Here is a 25354-nt window from a genome sequence, read left to right on the forward strand (position 1 = left end):
TACTCTGTGAAGTTCAGGAAGGAATGATAGAGAAAGTGGAAGGTAGGTCAAATCAGTGGGAAATAATATAAGCACAAGCACATAGGGACAAAATCAGGAAGGACAAAATGTTATGCAAAGGATTTATAGCAATATAAAAGCATATTGGGTAGGTACATTAGTAATAATAAGAAGAGGAAGGAAAGAGCGTGAAGAAATAACCCAGCAAAACATGTTTATTTTTAACTTGAATCAGTTAATTTGTTCACCATGCGGTCCTGCAAACTGTCATACTGGCACAAACGAGCAGTAAAGCAAGGGAAAGAGGGATGGATGGCAAGGGGAGGAGGGGCTGGGAGATGCCTAAAGCAGTTCTGTCACTAAAAGAAATGTAACTGTAGGACCATTACTCAGTGGACAAAGAGAGAAAATAACTGATGATGTGGCTGAAGCATTTAATGTCTTTTTGCTTTAGTCTTCCCTAGATAGATTAACTGCAGTTGGATGACTAACAAAATTAATACCAGGGTTAAAGGAGTAAGAACCACCAGTGAAACAAGGAAGGCATGGTAAGATATTGTTTTTATCAGTGAGTTGTTTCCAAATCAAGATAATCCAATGCTTTTCCTCAATAGAATATTTAAGGAATCAGCAGAAGAGCTCTTTTAATAGTTATCTTTGATAACTTCAGGATAAATTCCCAATGTGAACCCTATTCCTTAACTTCAGAAAGGCTTTTGAAAGGCTTTGAGAAGTCAGTCTGTTCACAAAGCTAAGCTTAGATGAAACTGCAGAAAAACTAGATGCACTAGAAAGATTTCAGACAGTGAAAAAGAGATTCCATGTGATGATTTGCAATGATCAGATCATTCTGTTTAATATTTTCACTGATGACTGGGAGGATGGAATAGATCACATTTCCTAGTATTACAAATCACCCCAAGCAAAGAGAGCTTGCAAACATGTAGATAAAATGATAGAAATGTAGAATTCAAACCGATCTTGGTAGATACTCCAAAATAAGAAAGGCGAGTGTGACAAGCTCACTAGGGAGTAATCAGCTGCCCTACGGCAGGGAGCAGTTCTGCCTACCTGTGTCTGAAGATCATAGCAAGTCTGGGGTGAAACTTGCAGCAATATACTTCGGTTCAAAAATATTATATTAGGATGCGGAATGAAACACACATATCCAGCTCATTAATTGCTCCTAATAAATAGCTTAGGAGAGGCGCCGTGGCCAATTTGATGTAGCATATATCTCTGTGAGCAGCAGAAGAGTCCAGTGAAAGAAAAGGGAAATGATCAGAGATCAAAAAAAAAAAAAAGATACATCCACTGAAGAAAAGTTGAACAAGTGGGATTTGTTGGTATAAGAGAAGTGAGGGCTGAGGAACAGTCTTAATATTTCCAGTATGAAAATGTTGCTGCATGAAGGACATGAATACATTCCAAGCATGTTCACCATAAATAATACGAGCAAAAAGAATCCAGATGAGAAGATCTAGTTTCAAAAGCTTTCTAAAGCTGAGCATAGATAAACACTGGGCAATTTTCTTGAAAAGATAAAATCTGCTTCTAAGAAGAGACTAAGTGAGGCACCTGTGAGGAATGGCTTAGGCTCTGCTTAGGGTTGGATTAGATGGCATCTCAAGAGCTCTTCCACTTCACTGCTCTATCTTCTGAGTATAGAAAAGGATTTCAACCCAATACATGGAGTTCAAAAGAATTATGAGAAGCTACATATTATACTGTATTTTTCACTTGTTCATCTCCAAACCTTTTACAAAAGTGACAAGTATGGCTGGACACTAACAGAGTAAAACTGTACCCTCATCCTAAACGAGTAAAATGAGTTTGAAGTCTGGACCAAAATGCAAGTCCCTTAAATCCTCAGGTACTTCAAGCCACTACTGCTTCTGCCAGGGTAAAAAATATTTCAGAATAGTTGCTCTTTGGATTTATGTCAGAAAGGAAAGGCTCAACTAATATACCCTGAGTCTGCAAAACTGGGTGGGATGTGGAATATATTTTCTGGCACATGCTGTTTTCAGGAGGATCCCTGAATAACGTTCAAACCATCCTTCATGAGATACTTGCCAACTGTGGTCTTAAACCTGGCAAGAAACCAGAAGTAGTTCATAAATTAAGGTTTTTAAAAAAAATAAAAACTTTTTTTTTTTTCCCCCCAACATGGCATATTCTGCTCATTCAAGCCAAATCATTTGGTCTGCTCTTTAATGATAAAGTTTGCCTATCTCTCTAAGTAGCAGGATAAGGTTCTGGGGTTTTTAGGAGGCGGAGACAAGGGATTGTAGAGGTGAGCACCTCTGCATTGCACAATAGCAGGACTGGTTTTAAATCCAGAATGTTTGAGCTAAGCAGTAAAGGACTCTGCTGGCAAATGCATTATGGAATGGAGGCCCTTTTGCCAGAAAGCACATATGCAGCCGTTCGCAGCGTGTTAACAGTGAGCCATCCACAGTGCCACCAGTCACAAGAGCAACGGTGTGAATTCCACCTTCCTCGAGCCAACCTGGCTTGTCACCACCTATACAAATGGCACTGTGGAAAGAGCCTTACCTCTCTGGATCCATACACAATCCATCTGTCCAGTCTGAAAAAGCAAAGACTTTTTCAAGGAGAATATGTCTACAAGAGTAGCCACTGAGGATCTCTCTATGGAGAGAAGGATAAGCTGTTGAAAGTCAAGGGAGACTCATTTAAGAGGAGCTATAACTGGGAAGGTCTGAATATTTCCATATATCTATGTATGTGTATGTGTGCATGTGTGACAGCTCTCATCTTAAGAGAAGGAGCAAGGAGATATCTATCTTCAATAGAAGACTGAGGACGGGAAAACTTGGCAAACCACAAAAGCCAAACTAGGGGAATTTCTACCCTATCAAAAGGCTTCCATGACACACAAAAGCTTGAGTGCTAGTTAATTTTCATGTATTTGAGATGAGTTTAACCCCCTAATACTGTTGTCCCTCTTCAAAACTCTGTTTTGGACATAGCTGTTGCAAGAGCTGAGTAACACACTGGTCCTGTGAGACTCCTGCAGGTCCCAGAAGCTGGCAGATTTCACAGCACATTGGAAGACTTCTGTTGGTTTTATGTATGTCTGTGTGTGTGTTTTCCTGAAGTTTTGGCCTATGATTAATTGGTTTAATTTTACTTAGCAGAGTTCAATTTATGCTTTACAGGCACCATTAGTATTTGAGTGTCTGCTTCTGTGGTGATGGATGCTACGTAAAGTTGGGAGGAAAATGGTTTTCCCCTCCCCACAAAACTCTTCAGGATTTCAAAAAAATGATCATACTGAAGTCAAACCAGGGCCTCTTAAGGAAAGGGGAAAAGCAGCCTGTAGACTTTTTGACATTAATAGCAATTTGATTTTCAGAAAAAAAAAAAAAAAACATTTGACATCAAAATCTTCCTGGGGCTCCCTGAGGCAGCCCTCCCTCACACCCTCTGGTGCCCAAGGTCTTTACGTGAATAAAGACATGCTTATTGGAGCAAGGATATTCCTGTGTAGAGTTCTCACGTCCCAAATTAGTTTTTAACTAAGGGACTAAAGAGCTTGTCTCTTTTCTGGCCGAATGAATATTTCATTATTTGTGCAGCTGCAAGAGGACCTTGCTGGTCACCAAGCAGCCAGGTCTTTTGGGGTGAGTGACTTTCTGCTTCACAGACATAGCTGCAGCCAGAAGGTTCTCTTCTGACGAAAGTTTAGGCTGAAATTGGTGTGTTTCAACAAATTGATACTTTCACGCAGAAGACAGAAATGAAGATTTAAGCAAAAATTCCAAGCCTGAAGTCACGTTCTAGAATAAGTCTCATGCAGATCCATGGTGACCATGGTTTTGATTGTCAAAGCATTATAATGTGGATAATCTGGAAGCACAACAGGCATAAACACAGCTCCTGATAGCCAAATCTAGCTGCCCTGAGGTATTAAGAATTACTGTTCTAGAAAAACCTGAAGTGTATTGGATGTGGCAGGCTCCTGGTTCAGCCTAAGCCAGCTCTGTGAGTTAAATCCTTTTTACAGCAGAGCAGAGCACTTACTCTTTAATTGAGAAAAGCAGTTAGGAGATTATCACATCTCATAAATGGCTAGAATCCTCAAGTGGCGAGATGGTTGGGTGAAAATATGCTTAATTTTATTTTTAGTACATTGTTGCTATGTTCCAGTAATAAATTGTAAAGTGAGCGAAAGCAGCAATGTCAATGGGATCTTAGAGAGGAGAACTAAGGGCTGCTATCACACCACTGTGTAATTCTTGTTCTTGTTCAAAACAACATGATCTGAAATGTGGTGATCTTTCTCATTATTTGTCTATTTCTTTACTTACCATGGGATCCTCAGAGCTTTTATTTTGTACACGATGATTGATTTAGCAAAGTTAACTACAAAGTTTTGACTACAAAGTCTGCATTGCATTAGCACCTAGAGACATCAGTTGAGATCAGGACCGTATGTGCATACATTCTTATAGTGACAGGCAAGGCTTGTCTGTTGAGCTAATGATTTAATTCAGCCACAAATGCAAGAATATGTTACAATACTACTATTTAAAATGAGGAAACACCTAGCCTAAGGTTACACAGAAAGTTACCATGATAGGCAGAAACTGGGTCCAGGTTCCCTCTATCCCTATGTAGTAGCTAACTTACAAGATTTTTTTTTCCCCTCTCTTATTCATAGACGAGTAGGAAAGCTGTTTGATATAAAGGCAGAGATGAAATAACTGTTTTTGTTGTTTTTCACAGACAGATTTTTTCACAGATTTTTCTAGGTTGGAAGAGACCTCAAGATCATCGAGTCCAACCTCCGACCTAACACTAAGTACTCCACTAAACCATATCCCCAAGCTCTACATCTAAACGTCTTTTAAAGACCTCCAGGGATGGTGACTCCACCACCTCCCTGGGCAGCCCGTTCCAATGCTTAATAACCCTTTCGGTAAAGAAGTACTTCCTAACATCCAACCTAAAACTCCCCTGTCGCAACTTTAGCCCATTCCCCCTCGTCCTGTCACCAGGCATGTGGGAGAATAGACCAACCCCCACCTCTCTACAGCCTCCTTTCAGGTAACTGTAGAGAGCGATGAGGTCGCCCCTGAGCCTCCTCTTCTCCAGGCTGAACAAGCCCAGCTCCCTCAGCCGCTCCTCGTAAGACTTGTTCTCCAGACCCCTCACCAGCTTGGTCGCCCTTCTCTGGACTCGCTCGAGCACGTCCATGTCCTTCCTGTAGCGAGGGGCCCAAAACTGAACACAGTACTCGAGGTGCGGCCTCACCAGAGCCGAGTACAGGGGCACAATCACTTCCCTCGACCTGCTGGCCACACTGCTTCTTATACAGGCCAGGATGCCGTTGGCCTTCTTGGCCACCTGGGCACACTGCTGGCTCATATTCAGCCGACTATCCACCAATACTCCCAGGTCCTTCTCGGCCAGGCAGCTTTCCAGCCACTCATCTCCCAGCCTGTAGCTCTGCTTGGGGTTGTTGCAGCCCAGGTGCAGGACCCGGCACTTGGCCTTGTTGAACTTCATGCAGTTGACCTCAGCCCATCGCTCCAGCCTATGCAGATCCTCCTGCAGAGCCTTCCTGCCCTCGAGCAGATCGACACACGCACTTAGCTTGGTGTCATCTGCAAACTTACTGAGGGTGCACTGGACGCCCTCATCCAGATCATCAATAAAGATATTAAAGAGGACCGGCCCCAGTACCGAGCCCTGGGGGACTCCACTAGTGACCGGCCTCCAGCCAGATTTGACTCCATTCACCACAACTCTCTGGGCCCGGCCATCCAGCCAGTTTCTAACCCAGCGAAGCGTACGCCAGTCCAAAGTGTTGTTTGTTGTTTGTTGTTTTTTTTTTTAATGGGACTGCCTTTAAAAACAATGTCACATCCCAATCCCCCTCCCCAACACTCCCACTCCCCCAGGGGGCAAACCTAAGTCTGGAGAATGGAGAAGAGTCGTATTAAAAATATTTGTGGCTTATTAAAATTATCTGAGATGGTCCCATGGTCCCAAGGCTATCTTTTCTCAGGACTTGATAACAGGGAAAGGCTAGAAACCACTAATTTGCTTTAAAATAATTAGAATCATAAGTGTAAACATGTTTCATGCAGTGAGGTGTAGGAAGATCTAAGTACTGTGGCTTAAGATACAAATAGCTGTGAAAATCACGTAGTCTTTTATGGGGTTCTTGAGTCCTTAATCATACAAACTCCTGGGGTTTTAAGAGTCATTCAGTCTGCAAAAACAAAGCTGAGTCTGAAGGACAGAGCGTTCCCTGGTAAAGGTCTCTAACCTCTCTTTATGAGGTGTGTAAGGAGGTCACCAAACCAAATCAGGAGATATAGACAGGGGGATAGGATCACACCCAAGGAGTTTAAGGAATTGTAAGATAGCTGTTGTGAAGAAAATATGCGATAAAGCCAGGGAAACCCAGCTGAGGCCAAAGCCTTTCAGAACAAGTGGTGCAACTCCAGGCAAGGAGAATCATGGGATTATGCGAGAAAGAGTTGAGGAATAACATTTTCACTGTTGACTTCACTGAGAGGCAGAATTTCACATTAACGCTCCCAAAGTTTATCCCTTTTTCATCCAAGTTGTATGTTCCTTGAAGGACTTGTGTAACCTCCTTGTGCCTCCTTTTTTCCCACCTGTAAAAAGAAAGAATATCCCTTCTCAGTGCAGGGGCACTGGGAGATAATATTGAGGGTTGAAGGGATATTTGGTATCCTGTGGCAGGGACCTGTCTTCTGTCATCTTTCATTCAGGAGAAGAAAAGCTTAGTTGATACAGCTTAATCAAGAAGATCTGAATTTGAGAAAAGGTGACCCATAGGCAGTCTCAGTAGCAAAACCTAGTCCAAGCAGAAGTCAATGTAGGAGCAGACTCAAGGAAAGGAGAAAAGAACTGAGCCTTGGGACTATGGAGGGATCTGAGGATGAGCTGCTGAGAGCACGCAAGACAAATAGGGTGAGCCAAGGATCTACATGGTGGGTTTCAGGAATAGAAATTTCAGAACCTTCAGAAATCTAATGAGTACACGTGTCATTTGTGTCACTTATCCCTTTCTGTCCCTCTTCCCACTCAGTCTGTGGCTCCAGTAACAGCAACCACAAAATGTAAGAGAGAGGAATCTTTGTACCTTTACTCCTAGTCCCACTGCGTGACAAAGCCCCACCTTCACCAAAGACCCAATTAAGTAGAGTGGCTTTGAGGTTCCAGTACAGAACAGCCAAAAAAATATCCCTGGCCCTGCCACAGATTTGCTCTGTGACCTTGAGGAGTCTCCTAACCTTTTCATGTCTCTGTTGACCCATTTATAAATTCATGACAATAATATTTCTTTCTCTGATGAGGTGATGTCATGAAGTAGAATTCATGAATAGATATCAAGTCTCCTGAGCTCCTTAGAGTACACACTTCATGACAGACTAATTTTTATTCTGAGTTCTTAAAGCCTTATGCAGTTGTTCTGTCCATCCATCGGTTTATCAGTCCTCTTACTAACAACTGAAATCATTGTTGAATTAATCATATTGGACAAGGGCTAGAAGTCTCTTAAGAAAATAGAATGAGGTACTGATAAGTTGCATGAAAATTAATGGGAGAGTAGGAGGAAAAGGCTGAAATTAATACCCTACAAATCTAGGAGAAATTCTCAATTTAGAAAAGCTGTGATATGGCTTTTTTTTCTGCTTGGTCCAACACTGAACAATCAGTCTGTAAGTGACCGGCCAGTTATCACATGTATACTTTGGAACCAGACACGGCATGGAGAGCCTTTTGCCAGCTGGTAATTGTTAGACTTCAAAGAGAGCCTGGAGGCATGGAGGGTGCTGAGGGGAAATGTTCATCTACAGGCTTTGGAAGTGGGAGTTGAAATCATAGGGAAATCGGGAAAGAAGGAAAAAATGGGGGCTGTTGTGGTGGAGGGGGGCTGACAATAGGGAAGAACAGAAACCCTTAGGTTTCCAGGCTCTGTTAGTTCCCCTACTTCCAGAAATACTTGTTAATTATTATTAGAACATCTGTTTACTTTTTTGAATGGTTGATTTCAAGAGAGTTTACAAAATGACAGGAAATGAAACAGAAAAGCGGAACAATTTTTTTTTTATTTTTTTTTTTTGTGACACACAACATTTATTTCTGAAAACACTCATTAGTACGGGAAGCCTTGGAAAGACATTTCAAAAAAAGTGTATTTCATTCCACAAAACATAGCAGCTCAAAACATAGGCATAAAACCAGCCTTATCTTTGATACTGACATTCAACAGACAACTTTGAAACCCTGTTATAGAATAAATCTGAAAAACACAATAGCTGCTAGCAGTTTTTCAAGCCATTGCAACCGTGGGATCAGGTACTGCTTCTGCTTTGACAAGGAAAGATTTGGGATGTCAAACATTCTGCATGCCGCAATGCATGTCACGTGTTCAAGTGATGTTCAGTCAGTAAGGAAAGGTAATTGCCAGCAGCTTTATAACTCTGTACTCCCCTCTGTACAGTGCCAAAAAAGATCAGCATTGATGTTGGCTTCAAATAAGTCTACACGTTCACTACTTTGTGATAAAGGGATAAGAAGTGTTTGGCATGAAAGCTGAAAAGCAGAAGAGATGAAGCTAGATGGTGATGGTGGGATGGGAAGGCTTAGTTTTCATGAACGTAAATGATGTTTTATGTTCAAGATCACGGCTGGAAGAAGGATTTGTGTGTGTGTGCGGTCTCATTTCTTTTTTCTTTTTTTTTTTTAATTTATTTTTTAATTAAAAGAATGTATAACTCTGATTTCTTAACGTGTATAATAGTCATATACCTGATTTGGCAGAGACATGTCAAACGAAAACTTGTACCCAAACCAACTGAACTACTAGGAAGCTTGCCATGAGGGCCAGATGGGACTCAATGAGAACAATGTTAGCCTCTATGAAAACCTGGGTCTCCTGTGGTTTGTTCAGACCAATCTCTAAGATCAGAAGCAAGAGAAAATCCAGAGTAGTCTTATCTTTTATCACACACAGAATCACACAGAACTGTAGGGGTTGCAAGGGACCTTGAGAGATCATTAGGTCCAACCCCCCTGCCAAAGCAGGTTCCTTAGAGCAGGCTGCACAGGTAGGCGTCCAGACAGGCCTTGAATATCTCCAGAGAAGGAGACTCCACTACCACCCTGGGCAGCCTGTCCCAGTGCTCTGTCACCCTCACCATGAAGTTCTTTCGCATGTTGGTGCGGAACTTCCTGTGCTCCTTCTTGTGGCCATTACCCCTTGTCCTGTCCCCACTAACCACTGAAAAGAGGTTGGCCAAATCCCTCTGTCTCCCACACTTCTGGTATTTATAAACATTGATAAGATCCCCTCACAGTCTTCTTTTCTCCAGGCTGAACAGACCCGGGTCTCTCAGCCTTTCCTCATAGGGAAGATGCTCCAGGCCCCGTATCATCTTTGTGGCCCTCCGCTGGACTCTTTCCAGGAGATCCCTGTCTTTTTTGTAGCAGGGAGCCCAGAGCTGGACACAGTACTCCAGGTGAGACCTAACCAGGGCAGAGTAGAGGGGGAGGATCACCTCCCTTGACCTGCTGGCCACGCTCCTTTTAATATACTTTTAATGTTTAATTTATATACCTCTAAGTAAAGGAGGAGGGAGTAGAGGTATAGATCAAATACTATCTGCCCATCCGCTTTGACAGTGGGAGGAAACTGCCCTCCAAAATAGACACTTCTTTCTTGTTTAGCCTGATGTTTTGCAATTGACCACTACCCATGCAGTGCATGATTGTTTCTGTCTGGGACAGAAGCCTCTCCTAATATCAGGAATTGGGGATTAGCCAAAGAATTTATTTATTTTTGCACAACTTTTTGCACAGATTTTTCCATCCTGCCATGTCAAGCAATTCAGCACAGTCATGCCCCAGAGGGTTCTACATAGGAATTTTTGTGTCAGCAGGTCTTTTACATTTAAACATTTCCGTGCAGAAAAAGTCTGAGGTGTACTGCTGGAATAGTTTGAAGAATTTCCCTCCCCCAGTGCTTATATACTATAGAGATATAGAAGAGAAAGTTTTCATCCTTTTAAGAAGTTTTCAACATTAACTTTTAATTTAAATAGAAAAACGAAATATAGGGAAAAGGAAAAAAAAAACAAAAAAAAAAAAAAACAAAAAAAAAATTGTTAGAAATATAACCCAAGGAGGTAAACTGGAAAAGTAAGAAACTATATTTTACACTCTAGAACTGTTTGAAATTGGTCAATGAGTTTATCTGAAATCCTATGCGCATAGTATACACGTGTATGTATGTATATATGTGTGTGGGCATATATACAAGTACAAGTACAAGTACATAGGAATCCTCAGGAGTTTATACAGAATTCTTACATTATATATCATGGCTATTTTTCCTTTCTATATTTAAGCTGAATTTCTAAAGTTCATGAATCTAAGGCATCCTCAGAAGTATCTGCATATGAATTTGAGCCAAGTCCTAAGGGAGACTTCTGTGGCATTTGCACACCCTGTTGACATTTAGAACAAAAGTCAAGCCCTGAAAACATAACAAAATTATGGGTTAGCTCTCTTTTCAGTGCCTGCATAAATTAGCAATACTGTCATCCTTGTCATTTAATGCTATGGCTGCATCAGCGTAGAAATTCGTATTAACAGCACTGACCCAGCAGTCATTGAACCTGAAGAATGAGGAATGGATCTTGCATGAGCTGCAGTGACTTTGCTTACAAAATTTTAGCAGAGCTATGGGAGCTACTGTTTATTATGGACTTTTTAACTAGGAATAAGTGGTGATGGAGAGAAGGAAAAATTACTGGACTGCTTTTCTATGTAGGAACACATATTTACTCTTTATTTTAATAGTGGCCCCAAATCCTTGATGAAGTTCTAGAGTCCTGCTAGACAAAGAAATCAGTCTTGTAACAACCTTAAATTTGATGTAATACCTAATATCGATCTTCCTGATTTTAGTGGTCAAAGAAAGCTTGGTAAAGGCCACTTGTCCTCTTGACAATAGTCTCTTCCTTCATGAATTCTCTCACTGAAATCAATGCAAATGATTTGGCAGGCTTTGAAAGCATTTTAGCTTAGGGAAACTGAGATTTTCAGCATCCTCAGTTTAAAAATGTCCTTCTGAAAGAGCTTGGCTCCAGCCCCTTTTGCTGTCCAAATTGTATTTATAGTCACACACGGCATCTACCTGACACTTCCTACCCATAGATCTCAAGGTAGTTTTACAAATCACTGCTCTCCTCAGTTTACAAGAAAGGTAAAATGACTTGAGCACACAGTTGCTCAGGAGCAGTTGTCCAGAATCCTGGTCTGAAGAGTTATGCTCTGAACCAGTGATGTTAGAAACTTTATAGTCTGGAACAAAACTAAACAAAGTTCTCTTGGTTTAATTTGAACACTACTATGGTAGGTCAAAAAAAAAAATAAAATAGAAAAGAAAGAAAAGGTTTAAATATAAATGCAAGCTACTGACCCTATGGTTAAAAAGACAATAAAGACAATTAAATGCTATATATAGAGAGAGAGTATTAAGAAGATGGGTGTATTTCATCTTCTGTCAATACATAAAAATGTCTGAGTGTAATAATACTTCTCAGCTGGGCCTACCTCTGCATAGATTGCTTACAAATCATGGCAAACCTTTGTATAGAGGAAAGTCCAAGACACAGACAAACAGAAAAAAAAAAAAAAAAACAGAAAAAAAAAAGCAGGAAATGTGCAGTCCTGAGTGGGGATACCTCTGGCACATTAAGGCCTTTACATATCTTGCTAATGTAAAGCCAAATTTAATAAGAATGGTGAAATCGTACTTTGCTCTATAATATTTATTGCAGCTGGCAGGTCTGATGGAGCTTCACAAAGCTGATAGTGAAATGCTATTCGACTATTTTCTGAATATCTGTCTTCTCTCTTCTGAAAACACTCTACTATGGATGGGACAACATAATTCTGTGGTATTAAACATTTTAGCAGAATTCACCTTCTTTCTACTAGAGGATTTCAAAAAGTGTGAAAAGTTCAGAAAGTATGTGTTATTTAATTTTCCTGGATGAGGAAAACTGAGGCTCAGAAGTGCCTTGTCTAAGGACTGGAATTTCACTGTGGCTTCTTTTGTTCAGACCCCTGTGAGCATCATGTCTTGGGAGACAACAAGACCATGAAGGCAACATACTTCTCTGACAGTACCTTTGCATTGCCTTAACAGATGAAGATCAAAATAGTTTTCACATGTTGCTAAACGTACGTCATATTATTTTATATTTCACTTCTACAAAGAACATTGTGCTTTTTTTTTTTCTCTTTTTTTTTTTCTTTAACTTTTTCTTTTCAAATCAACTTAAGGAAGGAGTAGCCTCCTTGGAAACAAAATTAAGGTCATTGTTTCCTCCCTAATCAGCCTCATGGCCTCGTTCTTTCTCCTGCAGGATGATGGACTGGTTGTAGCACTGCCAAACCTCTCGGTCCTCAGCCAAATGTGACAGTGTCTCGGAAGCTCCCAGTCCAGTTCTTGCATTGCCTCAGGTCTCTCTCTTCATCACTGTCCCTGCTCAGGCCCACCCTCCTGCAGACAGTCACTCAAATGTGAGAGACAAGTATTTTATTTTTTTGTTCCTTTTACAAGGGAACAGTGACCATTCACCTTCCGATATCTTTTATATGCCTCTTACTTTTCTGGTCAAGGGAAAGTAGGATTGACACAGAATGCTTGGGAAATAGGATGGCAACTATTTTAAATGTTAGAGAGATTTAAATGTTAGTAGCATTTACAGTATTATACCCTAACTGCAGGGATATTCATTGCCAGGTGAATGCCTGAAGTGGTAGGTAATCAGGGATATCAGACACAGACCAAATGTGATTGCAGATAAAGCATCTGTGCTGGGGTCAGTATGTTCTATCATTTAGTTACTACTTTTTTTTTCCTTTTTTTCTTTTTTTTTTCTTTTTTTTCTTTTTTTTTTTTTTTGCTTGCAAGAAACCCGAAAATACTTCACCAGGAAGAAGGAAGAAAGAAGAAAATCTGCTGTTTCCTATTCATTCAGATGTCCTTTTAACATACATATTAAAACAAACATTGTTACCTGTATTTTTCTATCTTTTTTCCTTATCTTTTTTCTTTTTCTTTTTTTTTCTCTCTCTCTCTTTTTTTTTTTTTTTTTTTAACCATGAATAAAGAACTGACTGTGGAGGCTGTCATTAATTCAACATAATAAGTGGAAAGGTAATCTTCCACACTTCCAATGAGATTAAACTCTACCCCAATGGCATACATGACCACTGTAGAATAACTTTATTTCTACAGTTTGTTTGGCTACAGTAAAGTTGAACATGGGATAAATGTAGTCATTATTTTCAATGATGAGCTAATAAACCGTATTTTCTGTTTTGCTGCTGTGTGATGTCTTGAAATTCAGGTTCAAGTTATTCAGTTGGTGGGGACAGTGATTATCATCAGTGACAGAAGATTATCATCTTCTTTCCCTAATTTTCCATTTAGATTTGATGACTTTTCTATGCAAATTCCTGACTGCGTGATAGAGCTTCATGAGGAATTCTGCTTTAAAGTCTAGGAATATCTTGATATAACATGGTTTTAGATTATTTTATATGTCTTCTTCCATTGTCATAGCAAGATCTACCCTACTAGTTCAGCCCTCTAGTCTTTGTAGAAATGCTTGTACTGACATAGCCTAGGATCCCTTGGGCTCACCTCAGGGGAATCAATCCCCTTTCATATGTCCCTCAGGCTGTCATTTCATTTTTTAACACATGGTTTTCTTGATACTTCTACTTGAGTGAAGAACAAGGCTTTGACTTCTGGTCTTCTGAGCTACAGCTACATAAGTGAAATAATACAGCATAATGGGAACAGATTCATAGACTGAAGGACCTTATTCTAAAGACCTGACAACCTCATTATAAGCTTCTTGATAGCTTGCTTCAAGCTAGATCTGCTCTAGTCCCATAGAGTAGATGCTCATTAGTAGATGGAATATATTAAGTGAACTTCTGGAGCCTATCTGCCCTTCACTGTTATCTGAAAAAGATCCGGTTTGCCATAAGGCTACACTGAGATGCAAAACAAACCATAATGGGTGGGGACTGTCAACAGATTTGCCTTAATAGCAGCTTTCTGATCCTAAGTAAAATGTCGATGTAAATACATATGTCTGACCAGGGGTCCATTCTACACATCAGATTAAGAGCCACAGAAATCTTGCTTCCTCTTTATTTCCATCTTTATGTTTTTATTGAGCAAATAATCTGGACAGCCTTGTCCTTCCTGTTTGCCACAATCATCTCCAGCAGTTTAGATCAGCCTCATAATTCAGTTTGTCAGACAAATGCCACCCATCTCCTCTTAAAAAAATAAATTAATAGTGAAATGTGATGGAATCTCTCATATTTCCTCATTCCCCGTTTTTCATACAGAAGAGATATTTGCTGATGTTTTACTGAGGCTGGATTTACAGCTGAAGCTTTGCTACGAAGCACAGAACAAGCCTTGTTTTACAGCAATGCGGGTAAACGTGACAGAAGAGGCAGCATGGTCAGCTAGTCTACAGCAGACTTATAGCCACCGAGATAGCAGGAAAGCTAGGGAGAATACGCATCCTTTGCAAAATCAGGTTATCTGAGGAAACTGGGAGGTAAACAAGACAGGTTGGTCCATAAAATATAAACTTGACTTTACTTTTTCTTTTTTTCTTTTTTTTTCCTTTTTCTTTTTCTTTTTCTAATGAATAATAACTTTGTAATAAATGTGGTGCTTACCTTTCCAACGTCTCTCTGGCTCATAACAAATCTTTATAGTGTTCAGCATATAGATGGTAAAGTGCTACCAGCTGACAATTCCTCCTAGAGAAACACCCATGAGAGGGTGATGACAAGGATGTTATCAGAAAAAAAAAAAAAAAATACAGCAGAGGACCAGGAGGCCACCCACAGGAGATGCACAGGCTGCTGACCAGCCCTGGGTTGCCAGGACTTTCCGACTACCTGTACTCTTAAATCCTGTAGCAGACAGTGGGCTTGCAAGGGCAGTGGACCTGGTTGGGGCTGGTCCCAGAAAGCTAATGGAGCAAGTCATGAGTATTTATCTAAGGGGAAATATAATACCTTAAACATCAGGAAATGTTCTGCATACTTGAGATAGAAAAAAAAAAAATCAATTTCCATCTGGGTTATACCTTTCTACAGCCATAGCTGGCCTTTGTCATAAAAACACTGATGTTTACAATCTATAAGCAAGGGATTAGATGGGAAAACCTATCAGTTATACAGTATCACAGGAGGCATTTTAATGTTTTAAGATGATGCAAGAGAAGAGCAAGGAAGATGACTTGCAGACAGAGTCTTCTCTCCACCAGTTTATTCCATCCCCCACATCTCCTTGACCTGTGATCTTGCTGAAAACAATCCTGGTCTGTGCATGGCTATATGGACAGCAGCATATGAAATAAATAAATAAATAAATAAAAATAAAAGCGCTCCCCGACTGGTGCTACAAAGAGTTTTGGTGGCGGGGGGTATGCATGTGGCTGTGCAAAGCTGTGAGCAATCAGATGGTTCATTCTTCTTTTAAGAAGTGTTACATGCCCAGGCTGTGGTATTCTGGCTCCTTTCAGAACGTGTCAGCTTAAACAATCTCTGCAGCACACTTCCCTTTCCTCTAGCCCTGTATTTCCCCGTGCTTTTAGAGCTGCTCTGTTCCACCTCGCGATCAGCACCGAGGGTTTTATATAAACTGCAGTTACCGAAATGATTTGCGGCCACCTCGTTATTGCTGCTGTGCGGGATGATGGGGGCTGGAGCGTTTTCGATGCCGGTAGAAATATCCTTGCATGGAGACAGGTAACAGTCTGGGCTGCCTCCAGCAGAGGGAAGTGGTACACACGCGCTTCCCAGCGTGCTCCGTCCTGCTGCTGTGTGCTGCAGCAGGGAAAAGTGTAGGGTCTTGTATTTGCAGAGCTGAAATGTCCACTGCCGACACAAACGCCTGATTTAATCCCCTTTGGTGCCTTGGTTTTGCCCTCCACGTCCCCGGGACCAATCAATGAGGTGTCTCCAAGCTGCCTCTCACGTACACCCTCCTGCAAGACTGATGTAGGTGCTGGGTTTTAAGTCCCAGAGTAAATGCTGTGAAAAACAAGTGGAGACGGGGCTCTGAACACAGTCTTGGTTTTACGTGCAATCTTTGAATATCACGTTCCAGAAGGTACAGTGAATTAGGGTGCTTTCCTTCTGCTACTCATCAGAGGGGGGGCTACAGGGGGACACCCCTGAGAAGTCTCGGGGCTTGTGCGGGTGGTCCCAGCAGTGCCTCCAAGTGACACCACGTGCAGATGCACACTCATAGGCCTGTACACCAACACGCAACTGAAGGCTGCCCAGGTATGCTGGGTTGTAATATTTTTTCTCCTTTTTGCCTGTCGCACTTGCACCTTTCTGTCGCAGGATCCTTTTTGTGCATGCATATGCATGCACACACATACCCCTGCTCAAAGTGAACACACTTGTCTCACAAGAAGAAACCCTTTGACCACTTCTCCTTGACAGTTCTACACTTTTAAAATATATTTGACTCTTCCCTTTGCTTCTCTGCCTTTAGAAAGTGTAGAAGCCTGCTGGAGATTAATTTATGGGGAAGATAATGTCCTTAACCCAGACTTCCTTGAACTGCCTTAATGCTGTTTGCAAAGCAACCAGATGACTTTGTCTCTCCCTCACCCCATCTAGAGCTGCAGGGAGGCAAGTTTTGCCTCAAGCTTTCAACCTTTTGATGCATGGATTTTCCACGCTGAGCTACAGTAGGTGGGTAACAAGAAGATCCTATTAAAGTAAAATCAAGTAGCGAAAGGATTGTCAGCTCAGCAAATCAGAAACATATAGTACTTATCCTTCCTTCACTGCATTTCTTCCTGCTTGCACAAGTAAGAAAGAAGAAAAATAAAAGGTGAGGAAAGGGAAGAAAAGAACAGCAAAGAGCAATGCCAGCACAGGCAGTGCCTTGATTTTATATGTAGGAAATTAATCGTTGCTGCTAAAGACACAGCCTCTTTTAATGAAGAGGCTGCTGCAATAGCATCGCAACAACTAGCAACCCACATGTTCTATTACAACAGGTTGAGCCAGTGCATGCTCCCCTGTGCCACAGCTAGAAAAAAATAAATCAAATGTCTATACCTGAGGCTCCTTCATTTCCTACACGGAGATCTACTTTAATGCAGGCTTTTCACGGTGCCTTTCTTTGCCAAGAAGGGGCTGGTGATGGCTTATTTACCTACTTACCTGTCCTTGAGCTATGTGGCTTTTATTTGAATAAATTAAACTGCCTGTTTCAAGTGATGCTTTCAGCCTCTTGAGTCTGGATCTAATTCTCAAAAGAGTTTTGCTTCAACCTGTTTTTCGAGTTTTCAAGCAAGTATCTACAGTCTGCAGGATGCAATTCTCTTAAAGGACCTTGGTGCCTATGGGTAAGAAGTAATATCATCCTATCTGGCTACTTTCCCTTTTCTTTTAGGTTTCTTATACATCTTTAATAGACTAAATAAGGGCATGCTAAAACAGGGAAACTTGTCTTTTTTTTTTTTCTTTTTTTTTTTTATTAAGCTGCTTTGCTTTTTTGTTGTGTCTGTGAGACCAGATCATCAGCTGCTCTGAGATGCTTTAAATCCAGTGCTAACAGATATGTCTGATTTTAATGTTTTTATAGTAGTTTTAATATTCTTGAGTGGATACACACTTTTCCTTTGCTTTCTGGGACTGATTCTTCTGAGACATTATTAGTAAATACTTGAAAAATTCTGATAGGCTGATGAATGTAATGTGCAAACTAGAGCAAAATCTCTATTTGTTCCTTGTGTGTGCGTGTGTGTGTGTGTATGAGTGTGTGCTGGGGGAAGGTTGTCATTTATTTTCCAGGATCTCAGCAGCAGCAAAATTTCAGGGGCCAAATGCTCAGCTGTGTAAGCTGACCTATCTCTGAGCAAGGAAACCTATGGTTCATCAGGAAAGCTGGTTGTTTTTATAGACATGGGGTGATTTTTTTTCCCCCTTGGGTGCCTAGGAGAATAAACAAAAAAGCAGTGTGAAATAGAAAAAAAACATTCCGCAAAAAAATATGCATAAGAAGATGTCTCTACTTTTTAATACACTGTAGAAAGTTTTAAAGATACTGACCCAGGCCACATTAAAACATAACATGCATTATATCAGGCATGCTGTTGTAGCAGACAGTTTTTTCTCTGAAGTTTGGCACTGTTTGTTTGCTTTTCCCTCCGTGCTCTGCATTATCACTGGAGTCAAGCATATTGTATTTTTACTTATGTACATATATTTGGAGGGCAAGAGAGGAAAGCATAAGGATTGTAGATAGCAAAAATAAAAAATAAAAAAATAAAAGGAGAGGTCTGATTGCTGGAGTTGTCACACAGTCATGAGGAACAGGGTGCAATAAATGCCATCAGAGCTCTCAGCAATGCTTAGGACATAAGAACAGAGAAGTGTCCAAGCACGGGCCATGCTTTTTCAATGTTGGCTCACTATTTACTACTGTGAGTAGACAGAGCTCATCGCACACTGTGCTGGGCTCTTCAGCGACTGCAGGATGGTCTCTGACTAGTGATCTACATGCTTCATCCTGAAAAAGGTTGAGAGAGCTTGACTGAGGTTTATTCCAGATCTAGTCTGATGCACTTCAAATCAGAATTTGGACCTAAATAGGATAGTTATTATTAATATTATTATTATCATCACTGGTATTATCTCTGTGTAAACAAAATACCATAGACCATGACAAAACTGCTGCTTTTATCTGTCTTTGTAATGCCCCAAATCCTGTAATCTAATTGTTACACATCCTTGCTCAAAAGAAAGGCTCAAATATTAGCTTAAGGTTGTAATAGCAATTAGCGCTGCAGAAGCTTAAGCTATCTGCATAGATCACAGGGTTTGCTTACCACATATTTTATCACTAGGTTGGCTTGGGCACCTTACCATCTGAAATCCTGAATTAAGCTGAATTTTGGAGAGTCCATCTGTCTTGTGCTTCAGGTTTTGTGCTGTGGGTGAATGTACATTAAACACTGAAGGGGGAGTTAAGTTGTAAGAAGGTGGGGAAATGGGGAAAAGCAAATGTTATGGAAGTGGAGATGGCACTAAATAATGCCAAAATGTATTTGAAAGACTGAATAGCAGTGGGATCCACTTAACTGATGACAGGACCAAGACAGACGTAGGTTTTTATTCTCCATGGTTGGACCATGGTCAGCAATTCACTGTGGAACCCCGGTCCTGCAACCAGAGCGTGGAGGTAAGCAGAGCAGCAATGCTTGCACCACTTCACCACTGTGCCAGGGAAACTCCTGCTCCAGGCGCTGCTCAAGGCCACAGGGATGGGGAATCTGGATGCTGTGTTATGGACACTGCAGCAAAAAATGCCCATACTAAGATCATTTTAAACTGAATATTTGAAATGTCCAGTTTGTCATCTGGTGCTTCTCTTTATTGGTTGTGGGGAGGAAATAATAAGGCTCCTTTTGTAGTCTGTTCTTTGGTCATGTTTTTATGCTCTTTCCTCAACCATTCGCTGTTGGTAATCATCCAAAGCAAGGCAGATGATTATGGGGACCAGAGTGGTTGTTTTTAGGCTCTGAAGATAAAAGATAAGGAAAACCCTCACTGGAGGTGCAAAGCCCAACCCTGTCCTCCAACGCAGGAGGAACAAGCAGGTCTCTCTGTTACCACTTTAAATCACAAATCCCTATAATAATAATAATAATAATAATAATAATAATAATAATAATAATAATAATAATAAATCATGCCCACCATCCTTTATTTGGCTCCTCCACCTCAATAACACCACATTCTCTGGAGATATTCAAGGCCCATCTGGATGCCTACCTGGGCAGCCTGCTCTAAGGAACCTGCTTTGGCAGGGGGGTTGGATCCGATGATCTCTCGAGGTCCCTTCCAACCCCTACAATTCTGTGATTCTGTGATTCTCTTTGCCCTTAGCGTGTCTCCCTATCAGTTTTTTCCCTTACCTCATACACACTCACTCCCTCCACAAAAGTCTCCTGCCCCGCTGGCTGGCCGGATGCACCATGCAGAGGTCCAAGAGGCTGCTAACAGGTCTCTGTGCTGGCCAGTTTGCACATGCGGACTGGCCAGCTGGCAGCCCAAGCCAAGCAATTAGCTAACGAGCTTATCCCACCGCCATTCACTTACACCTTTCACTTTGCCATTCTCCTCTCCCGCATCACTGATTTTCATAAAACTCAGGATATTTATATCTTTTAAGCTTTTGCCCCTCTAGAGAACAGGGTGGAATTAGCCACCAGGTTCAGAATATACTGCTGGGTGCAGGATTGGCAGATGGGGAGCCAGATGGACAGACAGCATTCCTGTAAAAGCCTTATTTCCTTAGGAAAAGAGGCCGTCAGGTCTAAGTGCTAATAGTGAGGAGCTATAGGATGGAGGGATTATGCCCTTAAAAAAATAATGTCATGCATCAGGCACTTCTGCAGAGAGTTACAGTGGTAGGGTAAGTGCCTTACTTTGTATTGAAGGTGTGAGTTTAAGTCTTGCTCTATCTTTGGTAGAGTCACTGCAAACTGGGGTAGCTACTCATTCAAAAGTGAAAGGAAAAGGAAGGCGGATTTGTCAATCTCCATTACTCCTTTGTGTATTGTCATTTAAAGGCATTCGTGTGACTTCCTTTAATCTGACCCAATAGGCTCATGAAACCTTTTTTTATTGGTTTTCTTTACCCGGACCAATAAGACAAATTAAATAGCATATTAATGTAGCATCTGATCCTGCAAATGACTGAACCCACCCTCTGATCCACTTGCACTCTGAAAATGTCTGGATCACACATGATCAAGTCCAACTGGCAACATAACCTATATCTGGACATTTCAGACAATAAATAAACAAACAAATAAATAAATAAATAATAAAAAAGACCATTTTAAAATCTACTGTCTAACCAAATCCTGAACCACTACCTAAATATCAGTCTCTAACTCTGTACTCATTAAATATGCTAATGCTATAGTAAAGCTTTAACTTGTACAACCCCTCTTTGGGGCTTAGAAGTACTGGTGTACGGGAGTGGTTCAATTTTGTGGTTGTTTGGTCCCTGTTACACTCATCATTGAGTGTACAGAATCAAGCACATACTTTATTTAGCCTCTTGGATACAGATGGTGATTTTTATAGCATCTCCTCTTTGCAGCAGCCTTTGGACCCTTGCAGTTACTTCTGGCATGAAGAGGTGGGGAGTATAAAAGAAGAGAAAGGTGAAATGCCATAGTTGTGAGGATTATCGTATGTAAAAATGATATATGAGCAAAACCAACCTCCAGTGGTTACCAGATTCCCTAGGAAAGAGGGGAGAAACCTTTGGTTGAACCCAAACTCCTGTCTAAGGAGTTGTTGATAAGTGAGAATGCTGAGTCCTCCTCACTGCTGTGATTATCTGAAGTCTGGATGCTTGTTTATGGGTGCTGGCTGCAGGGTGAGGCTGTCTTGATATGAAGAGAATAAAAAGTTGCAGAAAGCTGTATTACTCAGAATTTTTGAAAGAAATGGCATTACTTACAATTTTATTTAAATCTGTTTGATAGCTACAAAAGTATCTAGTGCTCTGGATACTATGTACAAAGTCATCACAGCTAAGGGTATCCAGTGAAATAAAGCGTGCAAAGAAGCTGCTGGAGCATTTCAGAACAACTTTAACTTCACGTTTTCCAGTAATCTGATGTACTTTCAGTATCTAAAGCTCTGTAATCACTTTTTTTTCTTTTTTTTTCCTTTTTTTTTTTTCCCCACTGTAGAATTTGCTCTTAAAAAATCAGGTCCAATCTTCAAAAATATTCACTGACTTCAGAGGGATATTTTCATGTCTCTAAGTTCAAACTTACTGTAGAAAATTTACTTATGTAGGATGGCAATCCGAATAACCTTATTTTGTCTGAAAGTGGATAAAGGTCATTTAAAAATTTCATTCATCTTAGGCAAAAGAGGTTGCTTGCTTATGAAATTCTGTTATAAATTAATTTTGCATCTGGTACTGCAAATGTACGTGATTGTTTCTTTTTGACCCCTTTGCAATGAATAGGAGAAAGAGATGTGAGTAGGGATCTGTAGCATTAGATCCATTGCTTTTTTATATTTTTTTTCTATGGCATTTTAATGATAAAAGACCAATTTCTGCCCTTGCTTAACCTCCAGCAACCCCACTGATTTCCTTCTTCATTCCAAATTGTAATGAATGACTTTGTACACTGGAGCCCTTTTATTCTTTCTCTTGCAGATCGAGTGTCTCAGCCCGGACAATGGGCTCCTGCCTACATAAGTGTACAACTGGGATAAAATCACTGACTTTAGCAGACGTGCTCCATCGTGACTGAGAGTCGAATCTGGTCTGTGACATACAAACTGTAATGGAATGTAAGCCAAGGAAAAGCATGCAAGTAAGCACCATTTTTAACTCTTTAGCATAGCTTGTGTTTGTATCAGCCCTGACTCATGGTTTATACACATAGGATACGTATTAAATATCGCTGTACTTGCACTACATGTATCTATTTGAGATAATTATGGCTATTGTAGTACTGATGTGACTTACAGTCTTTAATGCATTTATCCTCACAACTTCTGATAAAGTGAGGAAGTGTTTTTATCTGTGTATTATATACAGGAAACTGAAGCCTAGATCATTTTTTGCTACACCAGGGAACTGAACCTGGATTTTCTGAGTTGAAAGCTAGCATTCAAACTGTTGATCTGTCTTGATGTAAGCGGTACAAATAGGTGCAAAGAATAGCACCTCTTGTAAATTGGGGATACTGAACTACCTGATCGTGGTACAGCAGACATGATAAATTGCTTACTATTAAATAAAGTGTTTGGGAATTGTAACTTAGCTATGGAGAGGCTACACTATTATTAATGATGCACAAGGCATATATTTCAGCTTATTCTTCCATATCCATATTGACTCTGAAGTGCAAACAATAATACAAACTAGATTTTGCCAGTAAACTAACACAATTTATCTGGAGGACACAGCAGAAAATAGGAGCAGAGCCCAATCACTCTCTGTTCGTATGCATGTCTGCTGATGCAGGTGGCCTGGGCAGGGGACAGAGAAAATTTTGATGTTCCTTACCTGTCTGCTGAGGATTCATTGAGATGAGTTGAGCCCTACAAAATTAATAAGTGATGAAAATGTGCATCAGAGCCAGTAATCGTACTCAGATCTGCTGTGCCATTGCCACAAGCTCACTTTTTCTCTCTCTAATCTTACAATAATATGCTTACTTTGCCATCTCAAAGGTCAACGATTGGTTCAATACATGGAAAGGAGATGCCTGAATGGAAGGTGTTGGGGAAGTGGAGAGTTTTATTCTGCTGTCTCAGAGGTTGTTCTTTAAAGGGGAAAGGAAGTGTCTCCAGTTCAGACCTGTTCTTTTAATAAGACCAGGGCTGTCTAAGAATGAAATAACTGTCTTTTCATTTCCCAAGAGCATCTAGCATGTGAATTGGTCTAGTCATATGAATTTTGAAATTGCACAAGCATAAATCGAGAGTGAGTCATTTAAAGTTTGTCAAGATATGTGGCCTTACTGGAAAATAAGGAGATATTACACAGTTGTCTAAAGCAGCAGATTTCATCAGAAAAAAGTCCCCTTCACAAAGAGATTATGCCTTGAATATGACTGCATATTGGCCTTCCAAGTTTTATTTGATCTCAAATATTATTTGATATAATGCAGTATTTCATTGCAATTTAACAGCTATTCGCATTCACACAGCTAGTCTAAATAGGATCTTATATGTACCTATCACCCTGGTAGCCATGCTTCTATATCAAATCCTGTACATTTCATTATTATTAAAAATATAAAAGTAATCTACTCCATCCATTTTGTATGGCGAGATGAGCAAAATTGGATGTGAAGTCACAGTACAGTAATAGAGTAATTATTGTTTGGAGTTTCTTCTAATGGCCAGTTCTACTGAAGATGTATTGTGTTACAGTTTTTCATGGCTGTTCTGTCATATACTGTGGATTAAGAAGTATTGTCTCCTATCCCATGGATTTAAAAAAAAATGCTTTAAATACTTAGGAAAATATTTCTATGAAAAGGCGTAATTTGATCTTCTGGACAATTTATACTCTTCTTGACATGATCTGCACCTTCTTGATGCAAATCTTCTTCCTCCTTCATAAGATATCTGTGGAATTTTGGGAAGCAAAAGGGTCCTTGTTCTACTTCATCAGAATGAATGAACCAATATCTTATATGAAGTCAGCTACATATGGTGTATGCAACTGGTTTAGACAATAGCAGACCCTTTCACTTGAAGGACGGGGATCTTCCATGAGAGACCTCCTGAAATGGTTTCCATAGTTTTTTGTTTGAATTTGTTGTGCTGTTTTTCTTTTAACAACACATTTAGAGATTTAAAATATAAATAATTCATAGAGAAAAAAATAATAAGCTTAAGGAAGGGAGAATAGAAAACTATATGCTTACAGGACCTTCTGTCTAACTGCCTATAAATAATTGTCTTGTACATATTAGCCATAACAGCGCATGGTCTCTGATAGTATTATAAACCTGGACGTCAGCTGCAGAGCTCAGCTGCTGTTTGTAAATGGTCTTAACTGTGCTCTTGATTTTTCTGTGCTTACTGTATATAGTTTTGTTTTATTGGCACTGTACTGTAAGCATATTCTGCACTATGCAAATATAAGAGCTGAGAAGCATATGGGCCGAATCCTGCAACACTCACTCAGGCAAATGTCCAACTCACTTGATGGGAACTTTTCCTGAGTAAGCAGGAGCAGGCTCTCATCTCCATCTTCTGCCTCCGCTGATTTCTCAGGTATGACAACAGACGCTGGTACTTTGAAAACAAAGAAAGTGTGGGTATAAGGCCCAGTACAGTGGGTAGGTGCTCAGTTCTGTCCTCCTTAAGCCCTGAGATCCTCTGAGATGCTACAAAAGGCATCTCAGTCAAGATAGAAGGACCCTCTCCAGCCTTTAGCATCCTGCTGGGCATCAGATAATAAAATGAAAGAATAAATGAAGTGTTAGCATCTCACCAGAACCCATCTCATGGTACCAGTGGTGGAGACATCTCTCCCAGTTAATGCAGGCTGGATTAAGGTGCAGGCATCCTATGGAGTAGGAGGAGGGAAGTCCTGCCCGAAGCATGTGTCAGGAGCCCCCTGCGATTTCTGCTCCCTCACCTTGCTCAAGGGTTTTGGCAGAGAGATGTAACCTATCTCCAAGTGGGAATTCCA

General features: G+C 40.6%; 1 protein-coding gene across 3 annotated transcripts in view; it reads left to right on the forward strand.

The window, feature by feature from the left end:
- TENM4 (teneurin transmembrane protein 4) overlaps nt 1-25354 on the forward strand; it is a 1267116-nt gene that overhangs the window by 640303 nt on the left and 601459 nt on the right. For all 3 annotated transcript variants that reach the window (XM_083820251.1, XM_083820252.1, XM_083820255.1), the window contains exon 5: nt 22352-22511. The gene's annotated coding sequence lies outside the window, so the exon portion shown is untranslated. The remainder of the gene's footprint in view (nt 1-22351; nt 22512-25354) is intronic.

This window comes from Anser anser (genome assembly GCF_964211835.1).
Source record: "Anser anser genome assembly, chromosome: 1".
NCBI classification, from domain to species: domain Eukaryota; kingdom Metazoa; phylum Chordata; class Aves; order Anseriformes; family Anatidae; genus Anser; species Anser anser.